Source organism: Seriola aureovittata, chromosome 20, assembly GCF_021018895.1.
Source record: "Seriola aureovittata isolate HTS-2021-v1 ecotype China chromosome 20, ASM2101889v1, whole genome shotgun sequence".
NCBI classification, from domain to species: Eukaryota; Metazoa; Chordata; class Actinopteri; order Carangiformes; family Carangidae; genus Seriola; species Seriola aureovittata.
Window position 1 is genome coordinate 8,734,169 of NC_079383.1, and position 20,028 is coordinate 8,754,196.

The following is a 20,028-nucleotide window of genomic DNA, read 5'->3' on the forward strand; positions in this document are numbered from 1 at the left end:
AACCATAGATAGCTCAAAGTTTCTGCCTCAAGGAAATTTTTCCTTGCAACTGTCGCCTAGTGCTTGCTCTTGGTGGGAATTGTTGGGTCTCTGTCAAAAATATTATAAAGAGAAGGTCTAGACCTGCTCTATTTGAAAACTGCCTTGAGATAACTTCTGTCGTGAGTTGCCGCTATACAAATAAAAATTGACTTGACAACACAGCGGATTAAAGCAGAAAATTAGTGTGTAAATCTATTCAAATGTCATTATGTTTTCTACTATGTTACATGCATACATACAAATACAATATAATTACAATTAAAAAATGTTTATAAGTGATTTTACATCTCTTTGTCACTATACGGGCCAGTAGAACAGAAAGAGTAGAACAAGTAGTGAGGTAGAAAAATAAACCAAAAACAGTGGTCTTAGAGTGTATTCAGTCTCTTGATTTTATGTACACTTGATTGTGTTGTAGATTTACCTTTAAATTGTCTTGTTTTTTGTCCTGACATGCAGTGTGAATTGTACCAAAGTTTAACCATAGTTTAACCATAGACTGTATATAGAAATGGAGGTAGGCTGAGAAGTGAAGTGAAGCCAATGCGGAATTGACTAAGTGCAATACCACTGAGGGCCACATAGGGCTGGCCCCAAAAAACTCTGGCTCCAATAGACACCCATTCAAAAAACACCAACTTATCTAATGAAATACTCAGTCAATGCATTTTTTCCACAACTCATTACGGTGTCAATGGCTAAATTCACATCTTTTGTTCAGCGTTCTGGTCGTCCATCTGAAAATAATTCCCTAATTAATTAGATATTAGGCCTTAAAAATAGGTATTTTTGGGGGCGTGCCTGTTTGATTGACGTGCCTGATCTGCAATGATTGATAAGCTGACGAGGCAGGCTGCGAGGTCAGTCAGCGGGGGAGAGCTTGGATCAAATGCGTGTCGTTTAGAATCAGTTGTGTTAAATTTCTGTTACGTTCTCAATATTTGTCAGTGTTGGATGAATTTTGCTCTGTCAGTTTTGCTGTTAGTTATTTAGTTTTAATGAATTTTCGGTTCACTGTAATTATGGCCCGTTCTTTGGGACTAACAGACTGGAAGGATGCTGATATCCAGTTTTTTTTTTTGGTAAGTAAATGTTTATTTTCTGAACGACCTAGAGTTTAAATGTATATGATCCTCCCTAAAAACTAGTGTGTTTTTTTCCTACGTGTTTTGACCAGAGAATGGTCACAGAGAACAGGGAGACAGTTAACATCCAAATTCATACTATAGTTAATTTACATACATAGTTAATTAGTGAATTATGGATTCTGTTTGCTAACCTAGCTAGCTAGCTGATAACTTAGTGTTTGTTATACTAACTGTACCTGGTTCCAAACATGCAAACATTTGCAGGACAAGTATAAATATAACAATATAACAATGAACTCAGTATCATGTTATTAGAAAAAATCAGTCGCTGATAGAATTTTCCTTCATGCAGCAAAACATTCAGGTTTATCTCATTAACGTATTTTCTGTCTCCTCGTCTCACTGGTATCGTATTATATTGAGTGCAATACACAATGTGTAGAAGAAGATTATCTTGTAGGGATTTGTCATTTAATACTGTAAATTCAGCAGTCCTCAACTGAAGCAGACATTCATGCACCTATCCTGACAGCTGGTATATGTGTGTGATTAACTGTGATATACCATGTCTTAACTCAAGTGTTTGTCTTTTACTGTCATTCAAAGGTATCCACACTGAAAACTGAATGACTGGTGCCAACAGAAGGAGGACCTTATGTAAGGACAAAGGAAACTGCATGGACATCCTTAGTTCTGAAATGAGTTGTGATGATGATTATGCTGCCAGAAAACCACTTTCAGTTCATCTTCCTCTGATGAGAGGACATTTGTTATGTTTATTATTCTCTGTCCTCAGTATTCACAGGTTCAGTTTCTTGCCCTTAACTCCATTTCTGCTGTTGCTGATAGTTAGTTGATAGTTGTCTGATAGTCATAACAGAATTCATAAATATTAAATTGGAATACATTGATGGATCAGCTCTAGCACAGTCACCACCTTCACAGGTTGAAAGTATTTACCAATTTAACATCAAAACGGTGTTCAGTAGGAAACAGCTAGAACTGACAAACCAGAAATGCAACCTGGAGCAAAACGAGACTCTTAATAGATGTGTGCTGCTGTTACCTCATAGACGTATGTATTCGCCTTGCACACTCGTTAGTGTGAACTGAAAATTGACTGCTGAGATTTTGAAGCAAATTTTAGTATAGTACAGCTAATGTACATTAGTTTTATTCATTACTTAGTTATTGTCATTGAAAAGGTTTTTAATAAATACTGTGATTAAATTGTACACTGAGTATGTTTTTCCAAATCTACCATATGCCTCATGATGAATCTAACAGGTCACTTTGGTGAATTAATATTAGTGTTTTTAAAGTTGTTAAGTACAACGGACACATTAGAAAAGCACAAACTCTAATATCTATCTTTAGATCCGTCAATGTAAATGTTCAAGGACAGCAACATTTAAACATTTCTATTATTTATGTTGTTGATTAAAGCCAACATAGAAAGAGTCTTTAGGAAAAACTTTCATCAATGTGTTCTTGTATGATTACAATGTTGTGCATGTTGCTTTTGTTAAAATTACAATGCTTCTTATTTGTAAAAGAATAATAAGCTAACTGAAAGTTAAGGGTTATTGTAGATTTAGAGAACCATGTTTTGTGAACAATTGGGCTCCCCATACTGAAATAAGATCATTTTGAAAGGCTGGATGGATGGATGGATGGATGGATGGATGGATGGATGGATGGATGGATGGATGGATAGATAGATAGATAGATAGATAGATAGATAGATAGATAGATAGATAGATGGATAGATAGATGGATAGATAGATGGATAGATGGATGGATGGATGGATGGATGGATGGATGGATGGATGGATAGATAGCTTTTTTTATCCCCTAGGGGAAATTCATGTGTCCATTTTTGATAATAATAATAATAATAATAATAATAATAATATAATAATAATAATAATAATAACAACAACAATAATAATAATAATAATAATAATAATAACAGCTGATAATAAATAAACAATAATAATTAGATTAGTCCACTTCCTTTGGCTGAGGTATTGTATAGCCTGATGGTGGTACGAACAAAGGATCTCCTGAACCTCTCTGTTCTGCAGCGCAGTGAGATGAGTAGTTTGCTGCACCTGTAGCTGCTTCTCTGTCCTGCCAGAATGTTGTGGAGAGGGTGGTTGGTATTTTCCAAGATGGCCTCCATCCTACATTGCATGTGTCTCTCCACAACAGTCCTGAGTGAGTCCAGACTCCTGCCAAGCACAGACCCAGCCTTTTTTACCAGCTTGTCAAGTCTCTTTGTGTTCATGTCAGACATGCTGCTGCCCCAGCAGACTGCAGCATAAAAAGTAGACTGGCCACCACTGACTGATAAAACATGTGCAGCATTTCACCGCAGACATCAAAGGACCTGAGCCTCCTGAGGAATAAGAGCCAGCTCTGCCCCTTCCGGTAGATGGCATCCGTGTTCAGGGACCAGTCCAGTTTACTGTCCAGGTGCACACCTAGGTATTTATAAGTGTGCACCACCTCAATGTCCTTCCCTCGAATGTTGATTGGCTGAAGGGTGGGCCTAGACCTCCGAAAGTCCATGACCATCTCCTTGGTCTTGGAGGTGTTCAGAAGGAGGCAGTTCTTGTCGCTCCATTCACTGAAGGCCATGATCAGATCCCTGGACTCCTCTTCCTGCCTGTTCCTGATACGCACCAAAAATAGTTGTGTCATTTGAGTATTTCTTGATGTGGCATAGAAATAGCACAGCATACTTAAGCAGCAGAAGTCTTGACTTTGTTAATGTACATGTTGATTAATGTCTTGTTGTTGAAATGTTTGCTTAGGTTGCGGTCAGTCATACAGTTAATCGGGTACTTGTATGTTCACACACATACCTGTAGTACATCTGAGTTCCCCCACACACTAGGTGGTCTCAGCCGCCATTTTGAGTAGTTTCTTTGTTTTCTGCCATCTTGTATAGTTTTCTTTGTTCAGATCATGTGGTCACAGTGACTACTTTGAATCTTCCATCTTGCCTTTGTCTTTGTCCCCACAGACACACCCCCATACACACACACACACACACACACACACACACACACACACCTGTATATACTAGATTAGACATTGTGTTTTTACTCTGTCCATTGTAAATGAATGTCTTTAAGTATAACCACTGGTGTGTTTAATGTTGCACAAGCGTGAACATTGTCAACCTCTACTTAGTAGAATTCCAATCCTTCAATTTAACTTATATATCTGGTAATTTGGTTATAGTCATTTAGGTAATTATTAATCAGAATTCCAGATTAATAGTTATAATTTGAGACTGAAAAAATATTGGCTATTTTGCCTATTAGTTTAGGCTGGTGCCCCCGAGGACTTTAATTCATTTTAAAGTTATTTGATATTAATATTTTTAATAATAATATTTTCTTAATTTATGATAGCTTATAAATTAATGGACAACCGAAGATCCAGCATTTATGGTGTCCAGCTCATGAGGCAGAGCTCAGACTGGATTCCAGTGAGCATCCACTTGAAAGTGGCAAGGAAAATCTCCCTTTTAACAGATTGAAACCTTTAACAGAACCGGTTTGGTCAGCAGCCATCTGCTTTGACTGGTTGGGTTGAGAGAGAAAAAGAGGACTGGACTTGAGGACTTTTACTGAAAACTCAAATAACATGAAGAAAGTGAAATTTCTCTACACTTTGATCCCACCAGTATTGTGTTGACACCATGGACAGGTGTATTATTAGATACAGTGATTATTTTTCTTTTGAGTTGCCTCAAGGATCACCTCCTTTTTGAATATCCAGCTATCTGGTTTCTGCCACTTTTGTTGGAGCTATACTGTGTGTAAGCAGTTGGTCTAACATGTATGTCAGCCCAGGGGAGTTATTGAAGCTGGGATCAACTGGATCATATGCTCTCACTCTAAGCCACTGAAATACATTGTGGTCACCAGAGATTTTCTGAAGGGAATCCCCTTCAGAAAGTCTGTGGTATGCATTTGAAGCTCAACTGTCTACATGACAAAAAGAGTGAAGGGGAAAAAAAGGCTGACAGAAAAGGTGTGTGGAGATGCACAAAAGGAGGAGGTAGAAGGTAGGAGGTAAGGAGTAATAGTGAGGTAAGATAGAGTCCCACAAAGCATCGCAGAATGAGCTGGCCTTCTACGTTGCGGCTGTGGAATGCAAAACCACCGATATTTTGACTTCTCCTTTGGAAACAGCTGCGTTTCCTTTTTGAAAGATATTTTTTCCTTATTTATTGGATCCCTCAGGAGAGATCCATCTCCTGGCCCTGACACTGGCTTCCTCCTGTAAATGTGGGACCAGACTGGCCGATTCCAGACACACACGTATACACACACTCACATGCACACCTGCTGCACAAAAGCAGGCACTAACGGATCACTGTAGCGTACCTCTTTACTGCGTGTGCTGGTGGACATGTAGATAGATCCTTCATTGTAAATGTTCAAGGACAGCAACATTTAAACATTTCTATTATTTATGTTGTTGATTAAAGCCAACATAGAAAGAGTCTTCAGGAAAAACTATCAATGTGTTTTTGTATGATTACAATGCTGTGCATGCTGCTTTTGTTAAAATTCATACCAGACATGCTTCAAGAAAACCATCAACAAAGTTAAAGCAAAGCTTGAGGAGCCCACCCGCTGGTGGTAGGATGGTAACAGGTACAAAGCCTGAATTTGTAAAAGAATAAGAAGCTAACCGAAAGTTAAAGGTTATTGTAGATTTAAAGAACCATGTTTTGTGAATAATTGGGCTCCCCATACTGAAATAAGATCATTTTGATAGATAGATAGATAGATAGATAGATAGATAGATAGATAGATAGACAGACAGTCCAGTTCTGTCATGGTGCGGGTAAGGCTGGACCTAAATGCAGCCAAAACAGGGGAATGAAGTGCAAAAATGTTTTAATAATAAAAAGGTGCCAACTTACAAATAAGGAACAAACTGAACAGATGCTGAAGCATGGGGAAACACGGGACCACAGCAGCAGGTAAAAACCTAGGACAATTACAGGAGATAACAACAGGCGACATGACAAACCAGACATGAACAGACGAACCGACACAGACAAAGGGGAGCACAGAGACTATAAGATGCAAGGGAGGCAAGGGTGATTGAACACAGGTTAAACACATTAGAGTGGGGCAGACAATCATCACACAGAGAAACAGGACCAAGACAGGAAGTAAAAACATTGACACACAAGGAAACCAACTACAAAATGTGACAAAATCCAAGCAAACTCAAACAGAAAGTGTCTGCCATGGCAACCCATGAAAGTACCCCCCCTCCCCCTTAAGGGTCGGATTCCAGACAACCCAAAAACAAAGTCGGGCGGGAGGAGGGGGTCCGGAGGAGGGATGCAAGGGCGTGGCAAGCAGGAGGCCAACGTCGCAGGCTGAGCCCCTCTGGGGGGCGAGCAGGAGGACGGTGGTGAAGACGGGGTCTCTCCGGAGGTCGAGCCAGACCACTGACTGGAAGCCAGAATCAGGAGTCAGCTGGACCGCCAACATGACAGGATGAACAGGATTCGGCCAGGCCACCGACGGGGAATCAGGAACTGTAGTCAGCCGGATCACTGACTGGGAACCAGAATCAGGAGTCAGCTGGGAATCAGGAGTCGGCCAGCCCACCGACAGGGAATCAGGAGTCGGCCAGTCCACTGACTTGGAACCAGAATCAGGATTCGGCCGGACTGCCGACAGGACATGGGGAGCAGGTGAGATGTTGTCCAGAACCACTAACTCAGGAACAATGGAGGAGTCGACTGGGACCCCCGACCTGGAACAGCTGATGCGTCAGCCAGGGTGGTTGGATCCTGGTCACAGGAGACCAGAGGTTCTGTATAGTGGGGTAGTCGGGGCTTGGGCTCGAAGCTGCGGACCTGGGACTGGGGCTTGGGCTGGAAACTGGAGACCTGGGACTGGGGCTTGGGCTGGAAGCCAGGAACCTGGGGCTGGGGCTGAGGCTGAGTTTCCCTGTGGGGACGGGAACCATGATGTCCTCGCCTTCTGTGGCCACCACGGAACCCCGAAAAAATAGCCAGATGAGTTCCCTTGAAAGGGTCAGCCAGCGGGTCAGCTAGCGTGCAAAGGGACCTGACGTTCGATGGGGGCGCTGGCTGGAAGGATCGAGGCTGAGGCACAGCCTGGGAGTTCTGGGGCTGAGTAAAACCGAGGACAATTACAGGAGATAACAACAGGAAGTAAAAACATTGACACACAAGGAAATCAACTAAAAAATAAAGCAGGAAGTGACAAAATCCAACTTCCTTTGGCTGAGGTGATATACGGCCTGATGGCAGCTCTGTTCTGCAGTGCAGTGAGATGAGATGTTGGTTGCAGCTATAACTGCTTTTCTGGCCTGAAAGAATGTTGTTGAAGATCCTCTGGAGGGGCTCAGCCAGCTTGGCTGCACAACCCTTTAACAGGCTCGGACACACACTATCCGGACCTGTTGCTTTTCCAGGATGCAACCTCTTGAGCTCCGCCCTCACCTCCTCCGCTATAAAGGACAGGAGACTTGACCCTATTGTGGAGGGAGTTGCAGCTGCAATGTCAGGTTGTGAAGGAGTTGCCATAGGAGAAGCTGCAGCTGAAGCGGTGGGAGAGAGAACAGGTGAGGCTGTGTCAAACCTGTTGTAGAACAGGTTGAACTCATTGTCCTTGTCCACATCACCTGATGTTGCCTAGCTGACTCCAACAGTACATTCCAATCTGTGCACTCAATGCAGTCCTTCAGAGACTCACTGGCCTCCAAAGTCCAGTTCCAGAATGAGCAGGTGGTTGCAGCCTACCTCAGTACACAGGGTTTGTAGGAAGGCTGAAGAAAAACCAGATTATAATCTGATCTGCCAAGTGGTGGTAGATCTGATGCAGTGTAAGCCTCTTGACGTTTGAATTCAACAGATCAAGTGTCTTATTTTCCCTTGTGGGACATTAAACATACTGAGCGAGGCCAGTCAGGTGAGAGGTGAGAGTGACATGGTCAAAATCCCGCAATATTGAACTCTAGAATTACATTTTTATTAACCTCTCACGAAGTGGAAATTATTATTCTGTCATTATTTTATGTAATGCCCTTCTAAATGTGAAAAATATATTGCATTGTCTATTGTTGACATCTTATTGGTGTTCTTGTTTTTACTCAGGCTTTAGGTGAAATGACAACTGGCCAGTAATGTCCTTTTAGATCTGTAATTGTTCCAACACACACAAATTCCATCTAAACATTGATTATAGACATGGGTGTAAAGGTTGAACATGCAACTGCAAGTTGTAAATCAGAAAAATCCAAGCTGAAGTTGATGAGATAAGATGAAATTTGACATTTTAATAATCAAAGCACAAAACAAATGCCAAATTTTATGATTTGTCATGATTTATCCGTTGAACACTTAACCCATTTTTTGTCCTTTTTTTTCATTTCTTTCATACCACTGTTTTTTCATCATTCCCCTAATCCAGTTATTAGCCATCTTCAGTTTCTTCTATGCCGTTTCAGTCAAGAATGGGAGTGATTCCAATGATACATTTTGACATGATGTTTACTCCATTCCCACCCATACCACATCCTTCTCTTTAGTTAGCCACATAATTATAGCTCTAAGTTGTGCTGCCTGGTAGTAATTTTTTTAATTGGTTAAATTCAACCCTCCCTTCTCTTTTGGGCAAGGGAAGGTCATATATAATTCTGTCCGTCTTATTTTGCCATTAGATTTTGATATGATTTTGTCTAATATTTTAAAAGTAGACCTAGGATTCAGAATAAATACTGACTGGAACAAAATCAGTAATATTGGTAATATGTTCATTCTTACTGTTTCCATTTTCCCATCAGAGTCAGAGGTCATCTATCCAAATCCTCCTTTATCTCTGTTTTCCATAATTTGCTTCAAATAACTGTGGCATGATAGAAGTAATAATAATGCACAAGTATCTAAACCCTTTATTAGTCCATTGAAAATAAACCTTCCCCTTTAGTTCTGCTGAAAAGATAGCTACTGATTGAGCTTCACTGGTCAAATATCCCGATATTTGATCCCCCCTTATTCCCATAATTTGACTTGTCTTGACTCCTCTTTTGTGGTAGAAAAAATCTGAGCAACAACCATTAACATTGATCTGTGATTTAGGGTTTTTATAGTCTGTTCTATGAAAGTTGAGTGAAACCCAAAAGCCACTAATGTATGGTACAGGAAATTCCATTTTACCCCTTCTAATGCCTTTTGTGTTTGTAAACTGAGCTTCATGGTTGGCTGGATATCATTTTTTAGTGCATCATATAATATTTATTGTTTGTTTTTATTCCACATGTTCTACCAGAAATAAAACCTGTTTGATTAATTTGGTTATACATCTCTCCATTCTCTATGTCAACATGTAAGTTATGACAAAGTAAGCTAACAGGTCCTTCACATGAATTTAAATCTTTTCCTTCCTTATGTAAGACCAAGATGATGGCTTCTGATCAAGTTTTTGGGGGGCTACCTGATGATAGAGCATAGGTAAAGAAACCCATCCTTACCAGAGAATTCATTATTTTAAAGAGTTTTTATATGATCAGATAGGTCTGGCTGCACCTATTATTATTGTGCTATAGGGATAAAATGCTCTGGCTTGCTTGTATTTCTTTTAATGAATCACCATTGTCTTGTGGCGTTAAGCCCATGATGCAGCTACAGTGCCCACGCAAAATAGTGGAACATTTTGGTGGAACATTTGTACATGGGGAGGTGGGGAGTAAAAGACTTGTGTCAACTGTGTGACTGCATGATCCAGCTCTTCACCAAAATTAGCAATTATCAGCGTGTAGGCTGCTAGCTTGGAGGTTGTTATTGCTTCCCTATAACAAAAGGGATTTTGAAAACAGTAACAGGCTGGATGCAAAAGGGAAGGAAAATTATTGAGACAAGCCGCCAATGGCAGGCTTATACCTGCAGCCTAAAGCCGGGGAGTCAGACTAACTGGTCCACAGAATAAAATCTCCTCTTGACACACAGGTATGACAAATCTTGCTTACCTGGAGGCCAACTGGAGACTCAACAGAGAACTGATGACTGCTCCCACTCAGCTGTCACTCCATCGATGGAAAATACTGATACTACACAATACAGCAGCCATACCTTGGTTATCTATCTGTTAGCAAAGGCACAATTACAGCACATTATCTGCCTGTCCTCAGGGTTAGACACACACACACATTGCACACTAGCTGAACATCTCAAAATGACAAAAGATAGAAGTGTATCCAGACTTCATTTTATCATCTTGTCTGGAATGCAGCTCGGTGGTGAAAGAGCTGTAGGAGGTGGTAACAAAAATGAAATACTCTACCTCTTTGGATGTGTATTAGTTTGTGTGTGCTTGTGTATCTGGGACAGTATGCCTGACATTATGTGTCATGGTTTTGGATAAGTATTTTGAAAAACCCAAATTGTTCTGGAGGATGTAGAAAAATGTGATTATACTGTATGGTTCAATGGGGCTTTTGTTCCTGGGGATGTCTGTCCAGTGAGGTCATTATGTATTGTAACCTGTGGGAGGTAATTGAAGAAGAGCAGCCTGGATATCCAGGCCATTGATGAATGTGTGTTTCTGTGTATGTGTGTGTGTGTGTGTGTGTGTGTGTGTGTGTGTGTGTGTGTGTGTGTTGTGTGTGTGTGTGTGTGTGTGTGTGTGTGTGTGTGTGCGCGCGTGTGTGTGTGTGTGTGTGTGTGTTCGCAACAGTAGAAAATACAGCTTGAATTATAGGATCCCAGGAAGTCCTGTATTAGTTTCCCAATCCTGATTTGTGAAGTAAAAGTTTTGAGCTGTGCATCTGTATTGTCTGGGAGGGGTTGGAGCCAATACCAGCTGACATTGGGCTAGGGTGGGTCGCCAGTCTATCACTTTTCTTTAGAGTCGCCAATTAGACTGAGGGAGGAAGCCGGAGTACCTGGGGAAAACCCACACAGACATGGGGAGAACATGCAAATTACACACAGAAAGGCCCCAGAACACCTCTACTCAACTAATCAGACTGAAGTTGCATTGAGGTCACAGGAAAGATGTCTTATGTCTAATTTTTCAGTGCTGTATCTGCTAGAGATTACAAGCGATGATGTTTTTATTGCTATTATGTGGTGCTCTTTCTTAGTTACTGCTCATGCTGACTACCAGGATCTTCTAATTTTTACCCAAACAAACCTGCTGGAAACATAAAACATCACTTCATGTGGACCTTCTGTTATGAACAGTAAATTTAAAAGCTTTCATGAGGCATCTGTAGGTTAAAACAGTCTTTGTAGCAAACAGACATTTTGTTACTTTTACTTGAAATATTGCTATCTTTGCAAATTTCTTGGCTGATCTTGTTGTATGTCAGGAACACCTAACAGCAATCAGTAAAGTCCTGAAATCACTTTATTGATTCCTGCTGATCGCCTGGAGTGGAGCTGTAGGCTTCTTTCTGTTTGCTAATGGGAGCTGACAGTGTGTTTGTGTGCCTACATTCATCAGACATACAGTGTTGCTTGGCCCTTGGCTGGTCCTGTGACGCTCAGTGTGTCGGCTTTGATGCTTGGTCAGGGGAGAAGATCAGAGCACAGGATGAGTCTCCAAAGGCACACACTTTCACCCTTGCTCAGTGCTAATGATATATCCCAGCGTACTACAAGCCCATTCGTCCATACCTCGACCCCAGGAGTTTCCCTGCCAGCTGCCTGACTACAAAGAGCCCGAACACTCAGTAGAAGGCAGAAACAGCTTCTGGTGGTAGCCAAGCATGGTGACAACACCACAGGCAGCTCACACCACTGCAGTGTGTATGTATGAGTACTGTAACCTTCAACTGCTGTACCCGTATGTAAACTTTCCACACTACATCAGTGCGAAAGGGTTTGAAACATAAAATCTGGCCTGTGCATTTTAGGAAAGACTATTGTTTACAGCATGAATAATTCCAGATGTTTTTCTTTCTTAATGAAATAGTGGAAATCAGTGAAGAGTTGTGATTCAGTTAGCTGCTAAAATTTCCAAAGAAAGTCAATCTGTCAGGCCCAACTTAATTGGATGTTACTTCGGGTGGAATAAAGATGAATGGAAGACACTGATATATCTGACCTATCCTCAGAAACCATCAAGTCTGAGAGAAAAACCAGACAGATTATGGACTGGAATTGCATAAACACTCTCAGTGATATCAGTCTTTTTGATATCAGCTTTTAAATAGGCACCCCCGTTTTACCTGGTTGTGCAATTGAACAATATTAAAATTCATGTGTGCACTGTTAAATATTTTGCCGTTAAAAAAACACTAAACAAATAGAAGCAGGGTTGCCATTATTTTACTGTAAAATTAACAGTACCTTGCTGTTGCTGACATTTATAGTTTGCTTTCTTTTTTTTTTTTAATATTTAAAAGTTAATATATAAAAAGTTATATATTTAAAGTTATTTTCTACTTTTACAGTAAAATACTGTTTTATTACTGTTTATTTCCCCTTTTTTCACTGGAGCTACATTTGCAGATTTGTACTGTAAACTGCAGTACATATATAAAACATGCTACAGTATATGCTATTGACAAATTAACTGCTAACAAAAAGTACTACAGTGATTTATATTTTCCCCTAAACTTTGAGTCGATAAATTATTCCTTGACAGTCTGAGAGATCTCTCCCTCTGTCATCAAACTGGTACTTACCGAAAGCTTACTGGCAGATCTAATACGAGCTCCCTTAAGACTGTTATCTGGGTTACAGGTGCCCTGTTCTCTGTAATCTGCATTGGGCCAATGAAAGCAATAAAAGAGTCTGCAACAGTAATGCTGAAAAAAATCTTATCAATCAGATACATTCAAAGAACATGAAGTTTTGATTTGGAATCCTAATTCTAGAATATTGTGGCCTCAAACATATTCTGGTGGTTCCCTGCACATGACAAAATTCAACACCACAATGGAAAAGTTAATTACTCATCTAGCTCGGCGGCTAAAAGCCCTCAATAACCACCATTTTAACCTCTTTGAAACTGACAGATATTATCTGATGACACATTTACTTAGAGTACTCTGGGTGTTGATGAAGGGCAAAAAAATATTTTTGCAAGGGGAGGTTGTTGTTTTGGTTTTTGGTTATTTTGCTCTGTGGTTGTGTTGCAAGAAAGCAGCCGTTTATGAGCTGTCTTTCTGAGGGATTGGTTGGATGGTCGGATACCATCCAAGGCTAAGCTAAACCACTGAGTGTGAGCTAAACCACTGACCACTAACCACAGACCACATACAAGTCCAACCACCGCAAGGCCTCTCCAGTAGAAACTAACAACCAGTTAGTCTGGCCCCACTCATCCAACACCCCCCAAACTCCTCCAAAAACTGAGAGAGAACCTATCCCCTCCTCCCTCAGTGAGTTCAAAGAGCTCATTTTGGCCAAGCTAGCTGAGTCTGATACCTCCCATCAGCTAAGACATGAGCTCCAACAGCTAAAGCAAAGACAGCCAGGAGGCCATAGCAGAGCTGAGTAGGATCAACCAGGACACCACCACAGAGCTAAAGGAGACCCAGAGGAGACTTAGATAGCTGACACATGCTGTATGTGAGCTGGAGGAGATGAGCGAGAGTTGAGCTTCAGCAGAGAGTTGCACGAGATGAGGGAGCACCTCCAAGAGAAAAGCTATCATGTATCTCCACGCAACGACACACTGCCCTAATACCTTCCCTCTCCCCTGCTGCCAAACCAGGCATGAATGACCTCCACACCCTGGCAGCTCCCTCAAACACTGGCAAAAATCTGTCTGTAGTTGACTATGCCATCTCAGACATGGACCCTTTCTCATTCAGTGTTTTCGCTGTCAGAGCACAGAGCCCCATCTCAGATCACAGCCAGATAAATACTTACTTGAGGAAACAGACTAGAGATTGTGTCAGAAAACAGCCCAGTAAACTGTATGATCTACACCAGTCAAACAGATGGGCTCCAAACAGTGCTGAACAATTCATACAAATTTTGAATTCAAATGAAACAAAACATAAATTCAACACGTCCAACAATTCATACTATCAAAATAACTATGAAGGTGTATTTAGCAGCAAAAGACCATGAACCATATCTTCCAAAAACATGCATTAAAGAAAGAAACAGCACCATTGAAACAATAAACAAAAAACCTCTGCAAAAAAATTTGATAGTGAGTGTAAAGAAATGAGAAAACATTTAAGACAGCTGTCAAATCTAAAACACAGACACCAACATGACCCAACTCTACAACATGAATACTTTGAAACTCTAAAACAGTACAACAGACCATTAGACAAAAGAAACTCCACCACATAAATGCAACACTGCAGGAAATCAAAGATGCAGTAGACCAGGGTCAGTTCTGGGACATGTTGAACAGTTTAGAACCTACAAAGCCAAAAAAATTAGCAATACAAGATGGAGACATTTGGGAAAACTATGACCTCTTTAAAAGTGTCCCACCTGAAGACCTGAACCTAAATCGAATTGAATTTAAAACAAAGTTAGACAACCTAAAATCAGCCATCAAGAATGACCAAAATCTATAAGATTACCCAATTACACAAAAAGAGTTAACAGACAAACCAAAAGCTCTTAAATCATTAAAAGCTTGTGGCACAGATTGTATGAAAAATGAAATGCTGAAGAACAGCACCCCTGAGCTGTAAACTGCAATTCTTAAACTGTTCAACTTGGTGCTGAATGCTGGCTGCTTTTCTGATGTCTGGAATCAGGGGCTGATCACCCCAATCTATTGTAGCAGACATACCTGGTCTGGCATCAATCACAAGCCATTAAAGAAGTTCACTGTAAAGAAATGCAGAGTTATGGATGCAAAATCCACTTTGTTACTCTTCCCACCATCAAACTATTAAATTAATAGCAAACAAAGACAAAGGAACATTCTCTCTAACAAACAGACGAGCTGTTGGCATGTCACTTGTATTATGATTAATTCCAAGTTTTGAAGGATGTAATATGAAATCCATATTTATGTTGTTACTTCCTGTGCTGTGTTGTTCAGCATTTGCTGCTGGGACCATGTTTGCTACTGGGACCCATAATAACGACAAAAACAAAAACAACAATTACAATAGGGGGATACCCCTAATAAAGATACTTATTATAATAATTGTAGCAGTGGGTTTTGAGCAGGATCATGGGTGCGTAGGTGGCTTGCTATCACAGATCCAAACGCAAATCGTCCATGTCACTTTATTTCTGTCACTAACTGCCTCCATCTCTCCTCCTCTCATTGCATCCCAGAAATGTGGTCTCTCTATCTTCTGTGACAACTGACTTTTTCTTTCTTCATCGGGTTTTGTCATCTCATCCTCTTCTCCCCCTGTTATCTTCTTCTCTGGTGTCATTTTAATTGACATAAAAAAATTAAATTGACATACAGATTATGCTTTTTTCGTGTTTTCCCGTTCTATCAAATTTATCGAATTTAAAACTTTATATCACAGAATCATTGCTCAATCAATTTTTTTCATTTCTTACGCTTTATTCTTAATCTTTCACTACTGTTCTCTAACGCTCTTGCAATAACCGCAAAATTGAAACATCGAACTATGGACAAGACAACCACGGTCGATGGCAAGCAACAGCCACAACTGTGGTATGTTCACGTTTCTCTGACCAGCAAACTATGGGGCATTTCATTTTCAAGATTCAGCAACCAGAACACTCTAACAGAGTGTCTACACAGGAAACAGGTGAAAACAAAGAGCAAAATCCTGGCAAATATTGCATACTGTTGGAGGAAAAAGTCCAGGTCCGGGCCAGAGTCTAAGTCTAGACCTCTTTACCAACACTTAACTTTCAACAAAAAATGCACTTTTACTGGAGTCAAAAAAGATTACAAAAAGAAGTCACTGGAGATGGTCAGAGTCCAAAGCAACAGAATTTATTCTTTCACAAGGACAAACATTTACTCCCCTCTCCTTAGTCACTGCCTTCCTTTTCTTTCTCTTTCTGAGTCTTGTATCTGTCTGCTTCACTCATAGTAGCTCATCAGAGAATTTCCCCACTATTGTCAGGTTTTCTGGTTAACTTTGGCTGCCTCTGTGTGTTTGTGTATGTGTTCAAGGGATTGAGAATGAAAGTGTAAATAGTGGACTGTTTAAATGAAAATTGACTTTGTGATTACCTCCACCACGGAGGTTCTGATTTTACCCGTATCTGTTTGTCAGTTCAATTTTGGACCCCAAAAATGGGCAGGCCTGGCAGACTGGAGATAGCCCTAGCAGGAAAGAATGGCAAGGACTGGGTGGTTGGAGTGGTGGAGTATGGAGATGATGAGACAGGACAGGTGAGGCAGACAGGAGATGGCTGAGGAGATCAGGCAGACAGCAATTCAAACTTGCAAGACAAGCAGAACAAAGCTGGATGTAGCAGGCAGCTGGAATAAACCTGAGGCACGGGTAAAGACAGGGTTCATGGAGCATGGCCAAAAACCAAGGAATTTGGCTGTATCATGAGTGATCTGTAGAAGACTGGAGAGATGAACCGGTCTTAAATACTGCAGCAGCTACTGGAATTGATGAGATGATGGTAGTAATATCCAAATCGCAGGAGATACAATGTACAATTTTGATGAAGTTAAAATGTGTCAGATGTGTAGGACTGTTTGGCCTTGGCAGGGATTATGTGCTCTACTGAGAGCCATTCTGTTTTATCATGTTTTTGTGTATTTCCTCATGAAATGGTGAAAAACGATGTGGGATTGTGGTAATAAAACAGAGCAATAAATTAAACCTGCAGTATTCACACACATATAACACACACCCTTTTCCCACAGTTTCCATTGCGCACTGTTTGCACCACATCACAATCACTTATTTCCCACCTGTAGAATCACTTTGAATGAATTCCTCCCTGAATCATTAAAATCCAAATCCTTAGATATGATACGTATATGAATATGAATAGCTGTCTTCATATTTCATAGTTTTAATTGTTTGTCTTCATTGCTCAAAATGACTCCCTTCTCTGATATTAGAAAAAAATGATTGATTTGAACTTGAACAAACTGATTATTAAGTGAATGGTTCGGCGCAGTTCTGCGTGCCTGTGCCAGGACTGCACTCACTGTTGAGTCATAATATATAATCAACTGACTGAAGCACTGCAGTGTTATAATAGCAATACGCCAAGGTGTAAGCCCAATTAGCTTTTAAAGGGAATTGGAGAAGGCACTGTGATTAGTTTATTGGATGTTATGCAGGTCGCAAAGACACTTGCGTTATGCTTTGTTAACTTAATGAAATTATTATTTTTCACGTTTTATGTGTTTCTGTCTAGTTTTTCCCTTTAGCCAGACTCTAGTTTTTCCCTTTAGCCAGAATCTTTTTCATTCCACTTTATTAAGTTTTGCAAGATTTTTCAGGCAATGCAAAGTATAAGACTTTTCCAGTTGAATTCTAGGGCCAAGCTGTTAACAAACTTGCTGCTTCATACGAGCTGGTTACTGGAAGACTGTGGGTATACTGGACAACTCCCAGATCATGTATGTGTGAGTGACAGTCCAAGACGACACAAAGTTTTAAAAATGGCTGTAAAGAAGTCAGAGAATGCACTGGATGCATTTATATAATATTATACAGACAGTAGCCTAATGAGCAGCCTAGTGAGGAAGAAAAACTTTCAATGTCAGCCTTGGTTGAGTCAGAGCTTTTGGGAATTTCGAGAAATATCTCCTACTTCGCTAAATATCAGTACACCTGGCAGAAAATGTGTTGTAAACTTTTGTTGGCAGTCAATAAATATTAACACTATACAATTAATTGAATTGAACATGAACAGTGTTACGTGTGTATGCTACCCCATACACTATATGTACAGTAGTTTCACATTTTTTAAAGCACTACTACGAATATGCAACAAACTTGTAATTTAAGCTTAATTGACATTTATCTATAAAGCAAAGGGGGGATAATTTGTATATTCAACATACACTGCAGTCAGAAAGTGTTAAGACCCCTTCAATTTTTTTTTCACATTTTGTTATGTTGCAGCCATATGCAAAAATCAAAAAGAAATCACCAATCTACACTCAATACCCCATAATAAAAAAGGGAAAACAGAATTTTTGCAAATTTATTAAAAAGGAAAAACAGACTAATTGACTTAAATATTCAGATCCTTTGGTATTGAAATGTAGCTCATGTGTCTGCCTCAAGTGTTGATCATCTTTGACATGTTTCTATTATTTAATTGCAGTGTGGTAAATTCAATTCAGTGGACATGATTTGGAAAGGCACTAACCAATATAAGGTCTCACAGCTGATGGCTGATCTACCCTTCAACACAAGACCAGACCCGATATCACACACAGTTACTGAGACATCTGTCTATGCTTGTGTGTGTGTGGGCAGCTTGTGGAGAAAGATGATGAAACAGTCACTGTCACATCTGATAGAAGTCACCAGTGATGCTGATGTCTCATTCTCTATAGGTTTCCTTTGCTTCATTGGAAAGTGTTTGAAGAACGGAGAGACAGAACTGTCTGAGAACTGAGATCCTTCACTTAAAAGTGTATTGAAGCCAGAATGTCATTTCCTCCCTCCCTGCCTTCTGAGCTCAGTTTGTTAATTAGGTTCAGCATTTATGCACCTCGGAAATTTTCCGTTTTGGGTTGGTCCCCACATCATAAAATTACCAGAAGGTTTTAACAAGCCTGGCTCAGGTACAAAATTAAATTCTTGTTACCTCAGGTTTGGGCTGTAATATCTGTTAAAATAAAGTAAAAATATTGGTTTCATATTCCTCCCCTGGATAAACTTGAGAATTCATTTTCCCCTCGATGATGTGGATCTGTCCATGCCCAGAGGAAGCAAATCAGCCCCAATTCATGATGCTCCCTCCACCCTACTCCACGTTTTGGATGATGATGTTGGGATGTAGTATGCAGTACCCTTTACACCACACACATTCCCAAACAATTCAGCCTTAGTTTTATCAGTCCATAAAACTTTTTCCCAGTAGCACTGTGGAGTGTAAACGTGCTCTTTGACAAACTTTTGGGGTGCAACAATGTTTTTTTTGGAGAGCTACGGCTTCCTCTGCGGTGTCCATGGCAGGACACCATGCGCCATCGAACCTGCACCATGATGTGTGTGTGGTAGATTCAAGAACAGGGATGTGAACCAGCTCCAACGATTCCTTTAAGTCTTTAGCTCTTACTATGAACTTCTTTGTTAACATTACTAATCATTTGTGTTGAGCTTTTGGAGTCATCTTAGCTGGACCTCCACTTCTAGGGAGAGCAGCCAAAGAACTATCTCCATTTATAGACAGATGGTCTGACTAATGACTGATGAAGATCTAAACTCTTTCAACAATTCTTGATCATAAGTCTATCTCTTTTTTTGTGAGGCCTCACAATCAGTTAACATCAGCATATGCACAAAAATTATGATTTGTATGTTATTATTTAAAATAGATTGTGCTTGTTCATAATTGTAACATGGATGATCTGACCATATTTAAGGACAAATTTATACATAAATGGAGGTAATTCCAAAGGGTTTACTTACTTTGTCTTGCCACTGTACCTCTGGCCTTCAGTCTTCAGAAAGGCCTACGGTAATGATGTTTGGTCTCACTCACGATAAATCAAAATGTGATTGGTTAATTCACCTGCAACTTTCTAAACAAACACATGTGGCTATGGGGGCTTCAGGCCTGCAGGTAGGAAGGAGAAAGACTCCAAGATGGTTCATGGACAGCCTCCTGTTACATAGCTCTGCCACTCTACTGGGTGCTGCCAGTCGGCTTTCCTAACTGGGAGCGCACTGAACAGAATCTACTGTGGGTAATGTACCGACTATTCATGAGTACCTCACACAACCCCATGTCAAATTACCCTTTAGAAGC

General features: G+C 40.3%; 1 protein-coding gene across 1 annotated transcript in view; it reads left to right on the top strand.

The window, feature by feature from the left end:
- Positions 1-20,028, top strand: part of bmp6 (bone morphogenetic protein 6) — a 52,972-nt gene that overhangs the window by 13,971 nt on the left and 18,973 nt on the right. The window lies entirely within an intron of this gene.